Below are 19011 nucleotides of genomic sequence, written 5' to 3' on the forward strand. Positions count from 1 at the left end.
GCGCGTGCGGGTCCCCCTCGCGGCACAGCGGCACAGAGTCCGGCGGCGCCTGAGGGAGAAAAGAGGAAAAAGGCAGCGCGCGTGCGCCCACCCAACCCGCGCGCTTTCAGGTTGCGACGCCGGCTGCCCTCTGAGGGGACCGGGCGCGCTCTGCCTCACGCGCCAGGCGCGGCGTGGGTTGTGAGGGGCAGAAAGCCAACGGCAGAGGGAAAGCTGGAAAGAGGGAGCGGAGAGAATGCCGGGTCTCGTGCCGGTACTTGCACTGGCTGACAGGACGTTTCCAGCAGCGTTTCAAAGGGCAGGTTATGACCTTTAAAGCCCCCAAACAAAGAAAGGAGAAGCTGTGCGGCTCTCCTGACGCTATTGGACTACAATTCCCATCATCCTTGGCCATTAGCCGTGCTGGCTAGGGCTGATGGGAATCGGAGCTCACCAGCCGCTGAGGTAGCGTTTTCCAAACTTGGGTCGCTTTTTTTAGACTACAATTCCCACCATCCCTGTTAGCTGGGGATGATGGGAGTTGTAGTCCCAAAAAAAATGGCGACCCAGGTTTTGGAAACACAGGCCACTGGTTCGCCACCTCTGCACTAAACTGCACTAAACTGCAATCTAAGGTCACCAACCCAGCACCCTGCAGATATTATGGACCACAAGATCCTTCACCCACAGCCAGCAGGGCCAATGGGCAAGAATAATGTGAGGTGTGATCGGAAGCATCTGCAGAGTTATCGGGTCGGCAGGCGCTGCCTATACCCATATCAGTCTGACCATAACTTTGGAGGGGGCGCTCATCTGTAAAAGCAGTTAGGCTGCTGGGCAAACTGAACAGGGCCTTTTCAGTGCTAGTCCCCAATCATGCCATTTGATTCCAAGCACTAATTTTAATCTGATCTTAAAGACCCATTTTTTTATCATGGTCCTTGGAGGCTACCCAAGGCTATTGGATATTGTTCTTCAGCTTTAAACGGGTTGTGTTGTTGGTTTAGTGGCTTGTATATTTCTAGGGTGGAATTGGATTTTTGAATTGTTTTAACTGGTTTTACAATTGGATTTTATAGATAAACTTGTGCATGGTTGTAAACTGCTTTGAAAGGCAACTGTGCTTAAAAAGCAGCCTAGAAGATAATGACCAGAAGGGCTGGTGGTTCACACATGTACATCAAATTTCTTTTCATATAATTACTGTACACTTCCACACTTCTCACAAGAATGATCATGGAGTTTGTTTATAGTATTTGCAGGCTATCCTATAATATACATTCTCTGGGCAGTTTACAAAGAAAATTGAGTTGGAATAATTACAATAAACTGCATATAAATATAAATATCCAGTAGGCAACCGTAAATTGAACATGTGAGCACCCAAGATCTGAGTGACAGAAATAAGTATATAGCATTTTATTTTGCAGGGGATTTGAAGCGATGTTTTGATTTGCCTGCTGAGACACAAAATAGGGGAAAGTAAATAACATGTTCCTGACATAAAATTGATACTTGCTTTTATGGGCAACAATCTTTAAACAGTCAAGACAAAAATAATTGTTTGTTTACAAGCAGTAGGAAGCTTCTGTGGTTATCTAATAATTCCCGCAGTTTATTTATTTTATTACATTTTTATCCATGGAGCTAAGAATGCCTAGGAGTAACTTCCATTGAACTCAATGGAGCTTACTGCTGAGTAGACATTCAGAAAATTCCACTGTAAAGTTACAACGTGCCCCATTGAATGTATGGTTCTCTTACCCCACCCCACCCATCTTATCCTAACAACAATCCTGTTAGGTAGGTTAAGCTGACAGAAATAGACTAGCCCAAGGCGACAGAATCAACATCATGAATGTATCAGGGTTGATAGTTCAAAATCTCATCTGTTCTGTTTCTGCCTTTTTTCTGGCAGAAGTCCTGCATGTCAGATTTTTCAAAAGGGCATGTTTTTGCAGTATGAATATTAAGTAAAGGAAAGCCTTCACTACTGAATTTCTACTAAAACAAAACAGAACAAGGGCAGTGTTAGGAAAAGGTAGTACCTTACCTAATTATTGTATTTGCAACGTTTATACATAGCTTAAGGCTTCAGATTTTAAGGTATAATTAGAGTCCCATCCTATGCATACTTATTCAGAAATAAGTCTAGCTATGCTCAGTGAGACTTTAATACTAACTGTGCTTGGGGTAGCATACCTGCAGTACAAGCCTAGGCATGTCAAATCAGGTATGTGGCATCTGGATCCTAAAATATAGTAGCCTGGATAGTAGTAAAAGCTGGTAGATAGATTTAGTAAATAAAAGATAACATTTTCCCTATGAAGCTGTGTTTAAAAAAAAAATCTAAACCAATTAGTACCTGCTACATCAGTTTCTTCAACCTACATGAGGCACCAGGGTTTCTGTTTATTTTGTAAGTGGGAACATCCCCAATCTTCTGATCACATTCCAATAAAGTAGAGGTGCTTATATTTATTCTAACCATGATGATACATATAACTTATAGATGACATGGTTAGCAAGCTCCTAAGACTGTTTTAACATGGTTCTTCCACAAGCCATAATATTCCAAGGATATTATTCCTTTAACAGTCTTGCTTTGCTGTTACATGTTTTTGTTGTTAATTTTATTTCAAAATAACATTCCATGGGGTGGAGGTGATACCTAGGGTGGCTTTTATTGAGGTTATGCAGACCTTTTGCGGACAAGTGTGGAAGATTCTCACTTTTTTACTGAGGAAAAACTCTGTCCCTTTGGCAAATGGATATTCAAGCAGTGCAGCTTTCACCATCAAGACACAGGGCCTTTTCCAGGAGAAATGTGGCAATCCTCATCCTGGTCATCTCTCTCTCTCTCTCTCTCTCTCTCACACACACACACACACACACAGAGAGAGAGAGAGAGAGAGAGACTTACTTTCAATTAACTTTGAAAGAATAGCTCTCTGTAACACTAAGTAATAGCTGTCATCACCAGCTTCGAGTTCTTGATGCTTTCCCGCTTTCTTATGTCTGTTTTGGTTGATTATTTAGCTTTATGTGGGAAGATATCATTTTTTCCCTCATGGAAATTTGAGGGAAGAGCCCTTATGAAGGGGAGCCAAACTGTAAATGCACACAGTGTTTTACATAAATATTAGACCCTTTGTGTGGGTATCATGGACTGGCTGGATGCAGAGGAGTGGTGGGAGGCATCAGCTGGGGAATCCCCAAGGGAACACCCCAAGGGGACTAGTGGTGGGATGATGATGAGTGGTCAGAGGGAGAGGAGGGAGCAGACTGGGAGAAGGAGGTGTGGGAAGCTGAAGAGGTAACAGGGTTTAGTGAGCAGGAAGAGTCTATGGCAGAGAGCAGTCCCGAATCAGAGGCAGAAGTGGAGGCTAGAGAGGAGGGGGACTAAGAAGCAGAGATGAGACAGGCTGCTGAAGAAGCCGGGGGGGTGTCTCTCCCTCCTGCTCCAACCAGCTCTCCTCGCCCCTGGTCTGCCAGAACCAGAAGAAGTATGAAGAGGGCAGAGCAAATACAGACAAGGCCACGAAGTATCAGATTGCTTGGGAAAGACCCAGGAGAGAAGGAGACTTAGAGAACAATGGGGAGGTGGGACCTTCAGTCCTCACAACTGCCTCATTGGGACAAGATCTTCCGGGGCTCACTAGGTCTTGTTTCTTTGAATAAAGAGTTAACTTCACTGACACCATGTGAGTTAATGCTGACCTGCTCCTGACACCCACTCCTGACACAGCTAATTCAGGAAGGCTGTGGTTCAGTGGTAAAGCATCTGTTTCGCATGCAGCTTGCTATATTCATTCTATGCTTCTACCAGTAGTGGCTGGTGCCTGTTGGGTCTAGTAGAGCAGAAGGCAGGGAGCCCAACAGTAGGAGGAGCCAGAGCCAATGGCAGGCAGAGCCAACTAATTCTGGTTTGCCCCCATCCTCCTCCCTTCTGAGCTCTACAAGTGACTAAGGTCAAGGAAGCTGATCGTAGCTGACCTCTGTTTTGGCTCTGGACCATCAGTGGCAGGCAACCTCAGTCTTAAATCCCCCCAAATGCAATAGGTGATGTCAACATCATGTCAGGCATTAGGTTTTGTGGCTCTATGCTGGTGGCTGCCTGCTGGCACTGCTGATGGCACAGAGCCATTTCGAAGTATCAGTATCCTGCTGCTGACAGTAGATGATTCAGCAAACAGTGCAACCAAGGAGTGCCTTTTTCTTGTACACGTCAGGTAGCAGCATGTCTTGGGATAGTGCTGAGAGAGGGAGAGGCTCTAAATATGCCTTCCCTCCAGGAACAGCATAAATTGCCAGGCCGTATGGGGCAGTATCTTTGTGACATCACCTATTTGCTTGCCTAGCTACAAACGTAATTTGCAATAAGGAAAGGTGCAAAGACTTCCATCCCCATATAGATTATGGAAGAACTGATGTGATCATGTAGAATGAGAGCAACAACCGGCACAACTAACTCATGTGCATGCCTGCCAATTCATCTTTTATCCTGGGTGCAGAGAAGCAGCACTTTAAATTAGTGCCACTTGATCACACTGATAGAGAACTTGGCTTCACTGAGCTCGAAAATGAACAGCACACATGCTGATCGTTGAGTTTCTAGAGTCTATCTGCTAAATGAGGCTTTGGAACTTATATAATGTCAGTTTTATAGAAAAAGGATGGTCTGACAGGAAATAGATTTACTATTCCCATTGAGTGCTTTCTAATAAAGATAGTTTTATCTGACTCAATTAATCTTATTTGGAGCAAAGGGGGTTGATAGCAGATAATTCCTGGTATCTAAAGTGAAAGGTGTCAGCTCTCAGGGATGTCTGAATGTCATTTTTTTGAAATCTCAAAGCCCTTCTCTCTAACCATATGCATGGGAGACAATTGCAAGGGATTTAGGGGCAGGAAACTGGACTGCTGGACTTGTAGGGCACTCCTATGTTTATCTCCTTAACTTCTGGAACAAAGAATACAAAGAAGTTACACTCACTTGTAAAGCTAGTAGAATTGACCTGCAGTGCCAGCATTGCAATAACTTTTCAAATTTAAATTTAATTGTCTTACATGACAAGGATAAATCATGCATGCAAAAATAGCACATCAAATTTGTGAAACTGCCTGCAAATATAATTTTTAAAATGAGGCATACGAAACAAATAGAGGGGGTGCCAAAAATGCTCCTTGGATAGAGTGCCACTTGGTTGGATTGTGTTTGTGTGGATTCTTTTATATATTTTGATGCCTGTTCTTCCTTCATTGACAGCATGCATTGTTTTGTGATTCTGCTTTTTTCTTGTATTTTAATGACCTTCTGTTGGTTTTAAATTTACTTTGCAAACCCCCTTGAGCAGTTCAATTTTTGAACTGGAATTTAGGAAGGCAAACAGTCTTTTAAGAAATGATATTTGCACATTTGTCGAACCATGAAACTTATCAGTATAATCAAATGGAGTGCACCAAGCTCACTCATGTATGCCATTGCCACATTGACTGAGGATTGAAGTTGCAAGTAACATGAACATTATCCAGTCAAGTGTGTTCTTCGCAAGAAAATAATCTACTCTATCATGCTTTCCTAAGAAGAAGAAGCCCAAAGCAGTTCTGTCAGCTGCCTGCTCAGTCTTTTCTCAGAAATACCAAAGGAAATAAATTGCACAATGCCCCTAGAGTCTATGCCTGAACTACAAAACATAAGTGTAATTTTCAGGAATGTTAAATGTAGTTTTACCTTTAATTTACAACCAGTTTGGGACTTCCGGGTTAGCGCGATCGGTTAATGGCGGATTCCCTTCGAGCTCCGGAGGGAATCGGCTCTGCTGAAGACGGGTCTTACCGCGCCGGCGACGCGGGGACCCTTAGAAACCGCAGGCGCGGAAGCCTGCGGACTTGGTGACTCGGTGGGCACCTTTAAGCGCCCTCCCCGACCCACGAAGAGCCTTTTTAAAGGCTACGGAGAGGGTACGGAGAGTGGTGTGGTGCTGGGAGTAGACCGCTACTTCAGTGGAGCGAAGCCGCGAGCCATGGCCGGAGAGCGCTGACTTTTTTCCCAAAATTTGGACTGGAAAACAAACAATCCGTGAGTAAAATGGAATTTGGACTTTAAAAAAATTTTTTACCTTGGAATTTGGCACGACCGGGGGATGCGCTAAAGGGAAGTCCGCACCCCCCCTACCTACAAATGATTTAAAGCAAGAACCGGAGAACTAAGGTGGAAAGATTATTGTTTTTGTGGTGTTAGACAAAGATATTTCCATGAATTTGACAAAAGAAGTTTTTGTGCTGGAGAGAAAGGGAGGACTCTTGGAAGTGTTTGGGTAAACCCCCCCCCCCCGAACCCGGGAGCGTCCTGTGTGGGTGCCGGAGGAAAAGAATAAGGAGTTTGACAGCTGTCAAAGGAGCTGTCAAACGGGCGGTTAAAGTTAAGAACTTTGCTACTTAATAACTCTCTGAACTAAAGGTGTTACATTTGAATAGAGGTGGTTGGAAACAAAGTAGTAATAAACAACAAAGTGACGGTTTGTTGGAAAAGGACTATTAAGCAATTGGAACCCCCCTAGGGGGAACCAGAGACATTACAATGGCTGCAGAGGGAAAATTACTGGCAGAGATAGAAAAAATGTTTTTTCTCGTGGGAATTTTGCAAGAGCAGAGCACGGCTATGAACAAAGAACTTTTGACCTTGAATTCTAAAATAAACAACTCTGCTGAATGCATAAAGGATTCAACTGATAAAGAATCTGTGGCTGAACCAGAAATGACATCTTTGGAACCGATGGAGAGGAAAGAAGGAGTGGAGAAAGTACAGGCGGAAAATACCAACCAGAAATTTATATTGTCAGAAAAGAAAGAAGAAGATCTTCGGATTATAAATCTGCGAAAGATGAGAAAGATGAAGAAGGAAGTCCCTGGAGTACTTGGAACACTGGAATTTAAACGAATAAAGAAACATGATTGGGACTTCCTTTTTGAGTATGGGAGAGCAGCTGACCTTTTGCAGCAACTGCTTCTAAATATTTCGGATGGAAGAAAATTTGTTGTGACTGTGACAGAACTCCTTCGAGACCTGAGGACCAACAAAAAGGATTACCAACAAAATCGGCAGAGAGAGACTAACAGAGAGTTGAGGGCCTCGGATGTGAGGAGTCCGGGCTAGGAACTGTTTTTGTGGACATTTGCTTGGGAAGGGACGGAGACCGGGGTAGGGAGGGAGGGGAGAATTGAATTTCAAAATTTTATGATTTTTGTATTTGGCTATTGTGATCTATAATTAGTATAAGAATGGGAGAAATTCATGGAAGGGAAGTTAGGTCGACCTTAGAAAAAGGATTTAATGTTTATAAGAGAATTGGATAAGTTAAATGTGGACAACTAAAAAGAGCTAAGTTTTAAAAATAATAACAATATGTTTAAGATGATAGACAAGAACTTGCTGAACTAATTATTGGAATTGGGATGTATGAAGAGGGGGTGGGGGGAAGTCCGGGAAAGAGGGTAAAGAAAGTAAGGGTATGAAAATGTATATGTGTTGTCTTTGTCTTTTTATGTGTGTGTGTCTTTATAAAATGTAAAAACCCAATAAAAAATTTTATAAAAAAATAATAATTTACAACCAGTTTGCTTTTTATCATACTCTTACTGCATAGGAGAAGTAATCATTCTAACTTTCCTTTTTTCTTTTTCTACGTTAAAAAAAAACTAAGCTAAATCCACCCAGGATTGAAAGTCTTTTCTTTTGCAGTGTGCCTGAGCCCATTTATCATTAGGACCTTCAATTAGCCCTGGAGCCTGTTTTCATTGCCAGGATGCAGATCTTGGGCATCTGAAAAAATAATAAAGGAGACTCTGCTTTGCTCTTGGGACTTTCTATAGTGCCTTTCATTCACAGAACTCAAATAAGCAGAAAGAGCTTTGAGGAAGGAATGGATGAATCAGCCAGTGTGCATCCGTTTTGCATGCGTTCATTCACAAGTCCATCCCATCCCATTTCCACATGAATCTGCACACACCCCACCCCAAAAAATCAGCACAAATGTTTATACTGAAGTACACATTTAAATGTGTGCTTTATCTCAATGTACTTATTTGGGGTAAATGTATCTTGTCCTAAAATACACATTTTAATGAATTTTTGCAAGCTTCTTTTTTTAGAGAACTGTATTGCAAAAATCAGTTGGAGGACAAAACCCGAAGGATAAGTATGTCCCAATCTGCACGTAAGTCCAGGAAGTGTGAATCAGCTCAGTTTCACTTTGGCATTCACAGAAATGCAACTGCTCAAACATCCCTCCTTCAACGTTATAATACACAATACCCAGACAGCTTTGAGCTCCACCTTCTCTAATGGTTAATCTATGCCTCATATAATCATGTGGTCCACTGTTTTTTTCTTGATTATGGCCATCCAGAATCCCTTAAAATTGGTAAAAAATACCATTTTAAAAGCAATCTTCATGAAGCAATGTTTTTGTATATTTGCTTCTTTCCTCCCCCCACCCCAGTATTTTAGGTTGTTGCTTTTTCCTCATTCTTTGTTGCTGTTGTTGATATTTCTAGGATGCTTTATTTAAGCTGGAGGGGGAATCTGCTATTAAATTTATATTTTGTAAATTCAGCTGCTAACAGATGTTGCATCTTATTTCAAGAGCTCTCTTGGTGAGAAGGAAGACAAAGAAGGAAAAAGCAGCAGCCAAAAGGTAAAAATGGCACTGAGCTGGCATAGGAATCAATGGCAACAAACACAACTGAAAAAAATGGCAGATATTCTCACAATTAAAGTATCCTGAGGTTAATATTTCTACTCACACTACTGTCAGGCCAGAAATCAATACTGGACAATATTTAGTGCAGTTCTAACTTTAGGAAAATCCACAAAATCAGGGAGCAGTCAGAAGGGCATTTCAGCAGTTGGGGAGATAGGCTCCTGAGGCCCAGTTCATCTAATTTGCATGGATCAGATTATCCACTATTATCATATATGAAGTAAACTCATTTCTCCAAGTGTCTGTCCTTACATAATCATGTTGTTGTAGGTCTCACTTGAGTTGTGTGCATTATTATATGTAACCCCTAATCCAATAATAATAACAGCTTATTTCCTAGTCCTAAACCTGTTGTCCTTTTCTTTTTCTCAACTTTTTGCCTCATCCATATGTTCTAAGAAGCTTTCCCGAAGAGCCTTAAGAACGGATTTGACAGAAAGCCACAGGCATCATTTGGCATTGCTGCAAAGGAAGCATTGCTGAAAAACTATCACAAAGGAGATAATAATAATAATAATAATAATAATAATAATAATAATAATAATAATAATAATAATAATTTATTATTTGTACCCCGCCCATCTGGCTGGGTTTCCCCAGCCACTCTGGGCGGCTTCCAACAAGGATGAAAAATATACTAAAATGTCACATATTAAAAACTTCCCTGAACAGGGCTGCCTTCAGATGTCTTCTGAATGTCAGGTAGTTGTTTATTGCTTTGACATCTGATGGGAGGGCATTCCACAGGGTGGGCGCCACTACCGAGAAGGCCCTCTGCCTGGTTCCCTGTAACTTGACCTCTCGCAGTGAGGGAACCGCCAGAAGGCCCTCGGAGCTGGACCTCAGTGTCCGGGCAGAACGATGGGGGAGGAGACGCTCCTTCAGGTATACTGGACCGAGGCCATTTAGGGCTTTAAAGGTCAGCACCAACACTTTGAATTGTGCTCGGAAACGTACTGGGAGCCAATGTAGGTCTTTCAAGACCGGTGTTATATGGTCTCGGCGGTCGCTCCCAGTCACCAGTCTAGCTGCCGCATTCTGGATTAGTTGTAGTTTCCGGGTCACCTTCAAAGGTAGCCCCACGTAGAGCGCATTGCAGTAGTCCAAGCGGGAGATAACCAGAGCATGTACCACTCTGGCGAGACAGTCTGCAGGCAGATAGGGTCTCAGCCTACGTACCAGATGGAGCTGGTAAACAGCTGCCCTGGATACAGATTTGACCTGTGCCTCCATGGACAGCTGTGAGTCCAAAATGACTCCCAGGCTGCGCACCTGGTCCTTCAGGGGCACAGTTACCCCATTCAGGACCAGGGAATCCTCCACACCTGCCCGCCTCCTGTCCCCCCAAAACAGTACTTCTGTCTTGTCAGGATTCAACCTCAATCTGTTAGCCGCCATCCATCCTCCAACCGCTTCCAGACACTCACACAGGACCTTCACCGCCTTCACTGGTTCTGATTTAAAAGAGAGGTAGAGCTGGGTATCATCTGCATACTGATGAACACCCAGCCCAAACCTCCTGATGATCTCTCCCAGTGGCTGCATGTAAATGTTGAAAAGCATGGGGGAGAGGACAGAACCCTGAGGCACCCCACAAGTGAGAGCCCAGGGGTCTGAACACTCATCCCCCACCACCACTTTCTGAACACGGCCCAGGAGGAAGGAGCGGAACCACTGTATAACAGTGCCCCCAGCTCCCAGCCCCTCAAGACGGTCCAGAAGGATGTTATGGTCGATGGTATCAAACGCCGCTGAGAGATCCAGCAGAACTAGGAAACAGCTCTCACCTTTGTCCCTAGCCCGCCGGAGATCATCAACCAGTGCGACCAAGGCAGTTTCAGTCCCATGATGAGGCCTGAATCCCGACTGGAAGGGATCCAAATGGTCCGCTTCTTCCAGGCGTGCCTGGAGTTGTTCAGCAACCACTTGCTCAATCACCTTGCCCAAGAATGGAAGGTTTGAGACTGGGCGATAATTGGCCATCGTGGCCGCATCTAAAGATGGTTTTTTAAGAAGCGGTTTAATAACCGCCTCTTTCAGCGGGTCTGGGAAGGCTCCCTCACGGAGGGAAGCATTCACCACCCCACGAAGCCCATCGCCCAGTCCTTCCCAGCTAGCTTTTATAAGCCAGGATGGGCAAGGATCCAGGAGACAGGTGGTTGGCTTCACTCGTCCAAGCAGCCTGTCCACATCCTCGGAGGTAACAGATTGGAATTGATCCCACACAACTTGACCAGACAGGACTCTAGCACTCTCCCGCCCCGGCACTGCTCCCACGGTGGAGTCTACTTCTTCCCGAATCTGAGCGATTTTATCTGCAAAAATTTTTGCAAAATCATTGCAGGAGAACATATGGCCCGTACTGGGCCCCGATGTTACAGGTGGTTCCGCTAAATTGTGAACCACCTGAAAGAGTCTCCTGCTGCTGTTTTCTGCAGATGCAATAGAGGCGGTGAAGAAAGTCTTCTTCGCCGTCGCTATCGCCACTTGGTAGGCTCGACGTTGAGCTCTAACCTGTGTCCGGTCAGATTCGGAATGAGTTATCCGCCACCGGTGCTCTAGCCGTCTCAACGATTGTTTCATTGCCCTCAGATCCGTGGAAAACCACGGGGGTCTCCGGGCTCCATGCAATCGCAGAGGGCGCTTCGGAGCCAAACAGCCAATAGCCCTGGTTAACTCCACATTCCAGCGGGCCACCAGGGAATCGGCTGAAAGGCCATCAACATGGGATAAAGCATCCCCTACCACTCTCTGGAAACCATTTGGATCCATTAAGTGGCGGGGGCGGACCGTGGGAGGCCTCAACAAATGAGGACTCTTGTAGCAACTGCAATTAAGGGAACTTACAGATCAGACCTGCAGCCGGATAGTTTCTGTAGGAGCCCTAAAGCATTTTCCCCCTTTTACTGGGGAGAGGGAATCTCAAATCAATGTAAAACAACCAGACTTACTAGAGAAATTAATAAGTTACATAAATCCTTTTGATGAAATTTAAAAGTAGGCAAAGTTGCCCATCAGTCATCCCAGTGAAGGGAAATGTCATAGATAGATAGATAGAGAGATAGATGAAAGTAGATGATGATAGATAGATAGATAGATAGATAGATAGATAGATGGATAGATGATAGATGATAGATAGATAGATGTTAGCTAGAGAGAGAGAGAGAAGAATAATGGTGATTAGATAGATAGATGATAGATACATAGATGATAAATAGATAGATAGATGATAGATATATAGATGATAGATAGATAGATGATAGATAGATAGATAGATAGATAGATAGATAGATAGATAGATGATAGATAGATAGATAGATAGATAGATGATATAGATAGATTAGATAGATAGATAGATAGATGATAGATAGATAGATAGATAGATAGATAGATAGATAGATAGATAGATGATAGTAACATACATACATACTCCACTGATAGCTATTTACCAGAGACTGCCCAGGTTTCTAGCAAATGTCTCTGTTATGTCCCCTATTTTGTCCTTGTTTTGCTTTAGAGGAAGTTGTTATCGAAATTTGGGTTTGTGTGAGTTTCTAGAGGCGGCATACTTCAGGCTTCTTCCACAGATTTCTAGAAGTTAGTTTCCTCTGTGTGTGAAGGGGATGAACTGTATATTGATTCTCCAGTGTGTGTGCTGTTTCCTTTGGAGGCAGTGGTCACTGAGGGCTTACAGTGTTTTTATAGTATAGTATAGTATAGTATAGTATAGTATAGTATAGTATAGTATAGTATAGTTTTTATAGTATTTACATGCATGCCGATTGAGCATAGATGGAAAAAGGGAGCACAGCACTTTCACAAGCAGCAAATCCACTGCTCCATATCAGGACCGTAGAGAGGTAGCGCAGCACTCCCAAAGGTGTCTTCTTGACCCTTTAGGTCACTCTCTGACTCTCAATCTGAAAGTGTTCTGTTTCACAAAACAGCTTTTGCCCTGTCCTTCAGTTGGAGGGAGTGGGTGGATCAGATGAGGGAGAGCATGTTGATGCTCTCACATTCCAGGGGAGTTACTATTGCAATAAATGGATAGATTGCAATAAATGGCTGTCAAACAAACAAAATGGGGGTGGGGTGGGCCTTGCCCATCCACTGACAATTAGGCAGTCACTTGAGGGGGGGGGCTGCATTGTTCTTTTTTGGCCAAACTCCAGCACCTTTAACAATCATCAAATAGTAGCCCTATAAGAGCATATAGTCCCACTGAGCACAACAGAACTTATTTCTTAACAAGTGTGTATACAGTGGTACCTCGGGTTACATACGCTTCAGGTTACAGACTCCGCTAACCCAGAAATAGTACCTCGGGTTAAGAACTTTGCTTCAGGATGAGAACAGAAATCGGGCTCCGGCGGCACGGCAGCAGCGGGAGGCCCCATTAGCTAAAGTGGTGCTTCAGGTTAAAAACAGTTTCAGGTTAAGAACGGACCTCCGGAATGAATTAAGTACTTAACCCGAGGTACCACTGTATAGGATTGCAGCCTAAGACACCTGATGACCATATAGCCTCTCACTTCGCAAGTTGCAGCAGGAGAGAGGATGATTTCAAATAGTTCTGACACATTCTGACACAAGTAATTGCCATATTATCTTATTTAAAACATACACCCTTTTTGCTTTTCAGTCATGTAGAGATGGTTCCCGCCCCCCTCCAAGAATAAAGGAATACCACAGGTGAAGGTGACACAGCGGGGATTTTCTCTGCCACCAACAGCAGTGCTTTTTCAAGCACAAAAGAGCATCCCTGTCTTCCTTTTGCGAAAGGTACAGAGAATGACCTTCACACCTTGCTTTGCAGCCTGAAGCATATAGGCAGCCAATGCAGTGGCTTCAAAACTGGACGGGTATGCAATGTCACCGTGTTTAACGTGTCAGGACGTGGACTGCTGCATTCTGCACCAGCCGCAGCTCCACATTACACATGAAATGGTTAAAATGCAGAAGTCATAATTATGCACAGCAAATCGAATTGCGGGCAGGCCGCTGAAAGGAGACCAGCCCTGCACAATGGGTTACCCCACCAAGTCAAAATGCAGCCCAGCCAAACAGATATAGTGACTTGCCAGATCCTTGAGAACCCCCTTTCGTCTCCCAGCCAGGAATTTACATTGTTCCAAACTTGACATAATCAAAAGAAAAAGAAAACTTCTCTCTTTTTTTGTATTTTGGTTTTCAACAACTGACAAGAGATTCTAAGTCATTGTGCCAAAAGCAAATGTATCCAACGGCTGAGACTGTGACATAAACCACAGGAAGCCCCTTTTTAAAAAAAACAAAAACAAAACTAGAGTGAGTGTCTTTCTCTGTATTTTCCCAGTGTAATAACAGCACTTTGAAAAATCTGCTGAAACAAAACTTCCAGAAGCCCCATTACTAATGGAACCAGCAGGGGCTCCCACTGATACCATAACAAGGTTCAGTAGGGTTCAGTTTGAGCTTTCCTTTGCATTTAACAGTTCCCATGTCTGATAGCAGTAGGCACTGGCCTCAAAAAAAAAAAGAGTTTTAGTTCTCCAGTCTAGCTCAGGGCTGCCTCTCTGTGTGTCCCTGTTTATTCTGTTTTATCAATATTTCCTTCACATTTTTCACCATTCACATTGCTAGCTAAAAACCCAAACGGCTATAGAATAAAAACAACCAGTGAATAACCCCCAACTCTTTGAAGGTCTGTTTTAACTATCAGAGGAGAGGGAAATGGTTTTTAAAAGGTCAGAAACGCAGGCTACAACCTTAAGCAAATTTACTTGGCAGTATGTTGCACTAAAATTGCTGTGACACTTAACGTGTTTAAGGATAAAGTGTAGCATGATGATATGGAGCCATTAAATTCCATCAGATGGAATAAGGCCAGGTGAGGAGCAGTGGCTGAGGGCTGGGATCAGGGCGGAGAGCTGGTTTGAATCTCACCATTATCGTGAGCAGACTGTGTGTTCATAAACAGGCCCCATCTCACACTCACCATGGAAGCAAGGGAGCTCACTGGGCTGCACTGTGCAATCTCAGCTCCTGCTTCTGACATATATGTTGACTATGGGTCATGAATTTAGAAGCCTTATGAAGTGGCCCTATTGTGCACTGATGTACACATGTAGCCCTTCTTTGCTTGAGGGGGAATCCTGACTGGTTCAGGATGTTTTGGAATGCATGTCAGGCCACTTTGCAGAGTTGCTGACCAGGTGACTGGTGCATGTGACAGAGATATGTGGTGTGGTCCCTCGACCCGCTCACACATTGTTTAAGTGCTGGGGTGGGGTTGAGCAAGCCCTTCTACCCTTAACAATCACTGGCTTTAGCCCTTTTCCAAAGGACACAGGGGGTGCAGAGACAGGCATGCCATCCCTGCTGGCTCTGTTTCTGCCTCCAGTCTGCGTGCACTGAGGCCAAAGATCTGAAAGAAAATCTGCATGTTTAGCTAAATGCACTAGGAGCCTTCCCCATGTCAGGAAAGCCTGCACAAAGCTCCTGGTGGCCACAGAGGATTCAAAGTTCAGTCATCTGATTGCACAAAGGACCCTCTCTTCAGATCACCACTTTAGATCAGGGGTGAAGTCATCTGATGTACCAAGGCAGCCTCTCTATCCTTCGTTCCCTACGTACATTCTTTGAACACATGAACAGGGCTTGCCTCTTTGGGCATTTTGCCTGCCAGCTACACCTCAACCAACAGTTGCTTATCAGCTTGCTGCTTCTCTCCTTCTCTGAGGCACCTGCAAATCTCCATCTTCTGGGGCTCCTCCCAGCTTTCCTCTTGTGCAAATGGCTAAATGTAAAAAAGGTTAAGAACTTTGCTTCAGGATGAGAACAGAAATCGCGCGGCGGTGGCGCAGCAGCAGTGGGAGGCCCCATTAGCTAAAGTGGTGCTTCAGGTTAAGAACGGACCTCCGGAACGAATTAAGTACGTAACCAGAAGTACTACTGTACACATCCACTGTATATGCATAATATACCGTGACAGGTGCGGTTACAGTAGCTCTTTAAAATGTGGTGGATCTTGCCCATTCTCTTTCCACCTTCATCTAGCGGAAGCAAGTTATCTATTTATCTGCAAAGCTACTGCTAGTGTGAAATTATCTTATACACTCAGTACCTAATAATAGGAAGCAGGTTATAGGTTTGCCACCTGCAAATAACCACAAGGATGAACAGAGATACTGGACAAAACACACTAAGAACCTAAGTTTGCAGGAATAAATGTTGCTTCCTGCATTCTTGTACATTTTTTTAAATGAAGCAGTATTGCAGACATATGATAACCAAAAGCAGGGTTGCTGGAAGGCCAGATTTGCAGCAAGTATCACAAATTCCAATGACCTTCTCCAATAAGGTCAGCTGAGCTAAGGTTAATATGGTTGCTGGGCTAAGACTCCCATCAGCCCCAGACAGCATGGCCAATGGCCGGGCATGATGGGAATTGAAGTCCAGCCATCTCTGGAGGGCCACAGGTTCCCTGTCACTGTTTTAAAACATGTCAGAGATACACCAGTTGCATGTGTCAGAATGGGAGCCAGAGTTCTACCGTCCTGTTCAGCTGCAGCCACTACTATGAAAAGGATTTTGTGAAAAGTAAGTAAAGACAAGAATCCATATTGCTATAAAAGCTTCCCCAGAGGTCCATTTGAAGATGCTTTACCTTTGAAAGACAATAAAATTGCTGAGCCAAGCAAGTTAATGCTCAGAGAGTCAATGGCGGCAGCTGTAATGCAGGGCATGTTTTACTGCTAGATTACGCTGGAGGGAAAGGAGGCAATTAACCCAGGGGTATGGGAGCATCTAAGATTTTATTCTTAAAATTGACAACTTCTTCTAAATTAAAACCTCCGGCCAAACCCTAATGATGTTTACTTAGAAGAAAGCCCCACTGACTTCAGTGTTTCCAAGTAAGTGTGCTTAGGACTGGAGCCAAAGGGTTGATTTGTGTTTTTTTAAAGACTCAGGCATGCTAAGTACCCAAGCTTAAATGGCAAAATGCATGTGAATTCCCATCCATTGTGAATGATGAAAAATTGTGCAAAGAGACAGTTTTCCCTGCAATAACATGGAAAGGACCAATCCTTTAACCCCAACCTGTGTCAGGGTTATATCACTGGGGGTCTGCCAAGGCCCATGCCAAAGTGCTGACCCCTGCCCAATAGCTCCTTGGACCTACTGCTGTTGCTCCTCATTACTGTAGTATATTCAGCTGCCATCTCTGACTGAGCAAGCAGTGAAAAAACTGAGGGCATCTTACCCAGGGCTCCCCCAAAACCTTGAGCCTTTCCCAGTTGCTGCTTACATGCCTGTTACGGGGGCATCAGCCTTTTAAAGTGCACGTGTACCATTATCACACAAAAGCATTGATACTGCATCCGTATTTTGCAGTTTTAAAAGCACCTTAAGAAGTGAAGTGTCAACTGCCTCCACACGAGGTGACTATTTAAGATAAAAGTGGTTTGGGGAAACACTTTGCTTGACTTTTGCATAGCTCTTCTGAAATATGTGAAAGAATCAGGGCCACTTTATTTTTAAAAAATCAGACTAAAATATTTCAGTATCTAGGCAAAGAAGACTTCAAAGTATGTGAATGATGAAAGCTGGGTGGGGAGAATCAACTGATTGCACAATTATGCTGTTCCCCATTATTAGGAAGCCTAGGGGGAAGATTTCTGCAGCAATGAACAATCATGGCTATAAAATGAGCCCATCTTTTAAGCCTGCGGCTCTGAATATTTTAGAGCTGATCCACAAGAACAGATCTGCAATGTACTATAGAGTCCGCAACACCCCACCCCCAGCTGGGTGGAGAAGGAGGGTCCAGCAATGTCCCAGCAGGTTGCCATTGGTCTGCTTCCAACAGTACCTGCTGTGACTAGGAAGGAAAGCTACAGAGCTCTGGTACCCTGTTGCATGGCCAAGGGTAGCTGTCACTGGTCCAAGCAGCGGTAACAGCTGTGAAGAGGGCATCCAGGGCTTACTTCTATGGCAGAGGAGCTGGCAAAAGTGCTTCATTTAACCACAGGAAAGGGTAGGGCAGCAGAGTCATGCAATTTCTCTCTCTAGCTTGGCAGGGCCCAAGAGAGGCTATGTAGGATTGGTGCTTCCATGAGTCAAGGTGAGGTAACAACCTCAGGCAACTGGTGGAACCAAATACTACCATAGGGATCCATTAAAGATGCATTGAAAATGAATCATCAAGCAGCTGTCTAGATTTCTTGAGGTTAAGGACAACAATAACTTTCCTGGAGAGTAAGCCACATTAAACGCAACGTGTACAATTGCACTGTTAATGCATTATAAGTAACCTGGATTGTAAGTAACCTGATTCACTGTATTTGTAGAACTTCTCCCTTCAAAACTCCAGCTTCTCGTGAAATCTGCTTCTTGCTCAACAGAGTCATTTCTCACAATGAGTTCAGAATGATTTTCTGAATGGAACTGCAAAAAGCAAACTCGCTTCCTTTTACCTAGAACTGTGCTCCACAAATTATTTTATGTTATTATGTATTTCACAAAATTTATATACCGCTTGATTGTAAAAACAAAACAAAACCTCAAAGTGATTTATGAAAGATAAAACAGTAAAATCAAGAAAAATTCACAACCATGGCATAGTCTGTCATGGCTGCAATTAGAAACCTGCACAGAGAGAGAACTTCAATTCACAATGACCGGGATGTTTATTATATGTGGCATTTTCGCTTTTCACTCCCTCTAAAACTGGTGCTTATGCTGCTTCTATGGGCTGTTTTTAACACTTAATATCTTTGGTTTTGCTATATCTTTTGCCGGTTTTGACTTAGCTTATTTCCCAAGCCACTAAGAGAAATATGCGTCATCGTCCCCCACCCTGGACAGGATATAAATCAGGGATGACTAACCTGTGTCCATCAAGATGGTGCTTGATTCCAACTCGTATTACCCTTGACCACTGGCCATGTTGCATGGGGTTGATGTGAGTTGGCCACCAGTTAGCCACCCCTGTATAAATTTTATGCCACAATGAGTGTGTGTCTGAAATGGCTACCAGGCTTAACATTGCCTGTAACTGTTACAAGATCTTCTTGGCTGAGGTGGCATTTTATCACTGGATGCTGGGTGGCGGATAGACGGAACTACAAGTGATTTCCAGTCATACTCGACAGCAAGCTGCTAGTAAGATTTCACCTAGCTAAAGTTAAAATCCCAGTGCCCCCATTTATTGCTCTGAAATGATGCTACTGTGATCCATTGTATGTGGCAGATTCAACCAATTCAGAATCTATGGCAAGATGTT

At 43.8% G+C, this 19011-nt stretch overlaps 1 protein-coding gene across 1 annotated transcript in view; it reads right to left on the reverse strand.

Moving 5' to 3' along the window:
• VAV3 (vav guanine nucleotide exchange factor 3) overlaps positions 1-19011 on the reverse strand; it is a 211205-nt gene that overhangs the window by 150168 nt on the left and 42026 nt on the right. The window lies entirely within an intron of this gene.

The sequence above is a fragment of the Podarcis cretensis genome (genome assembly GCF_951804945.1).
Source record: "Podarcis cretensis genome assembly, chromosome: 6".
Lineage (NCBI taxonomy): Eukaryota > Metazoa > Chordata > Lepidosauria > Squamata > Lacertidae > Podarcis > Podarcis cretensis.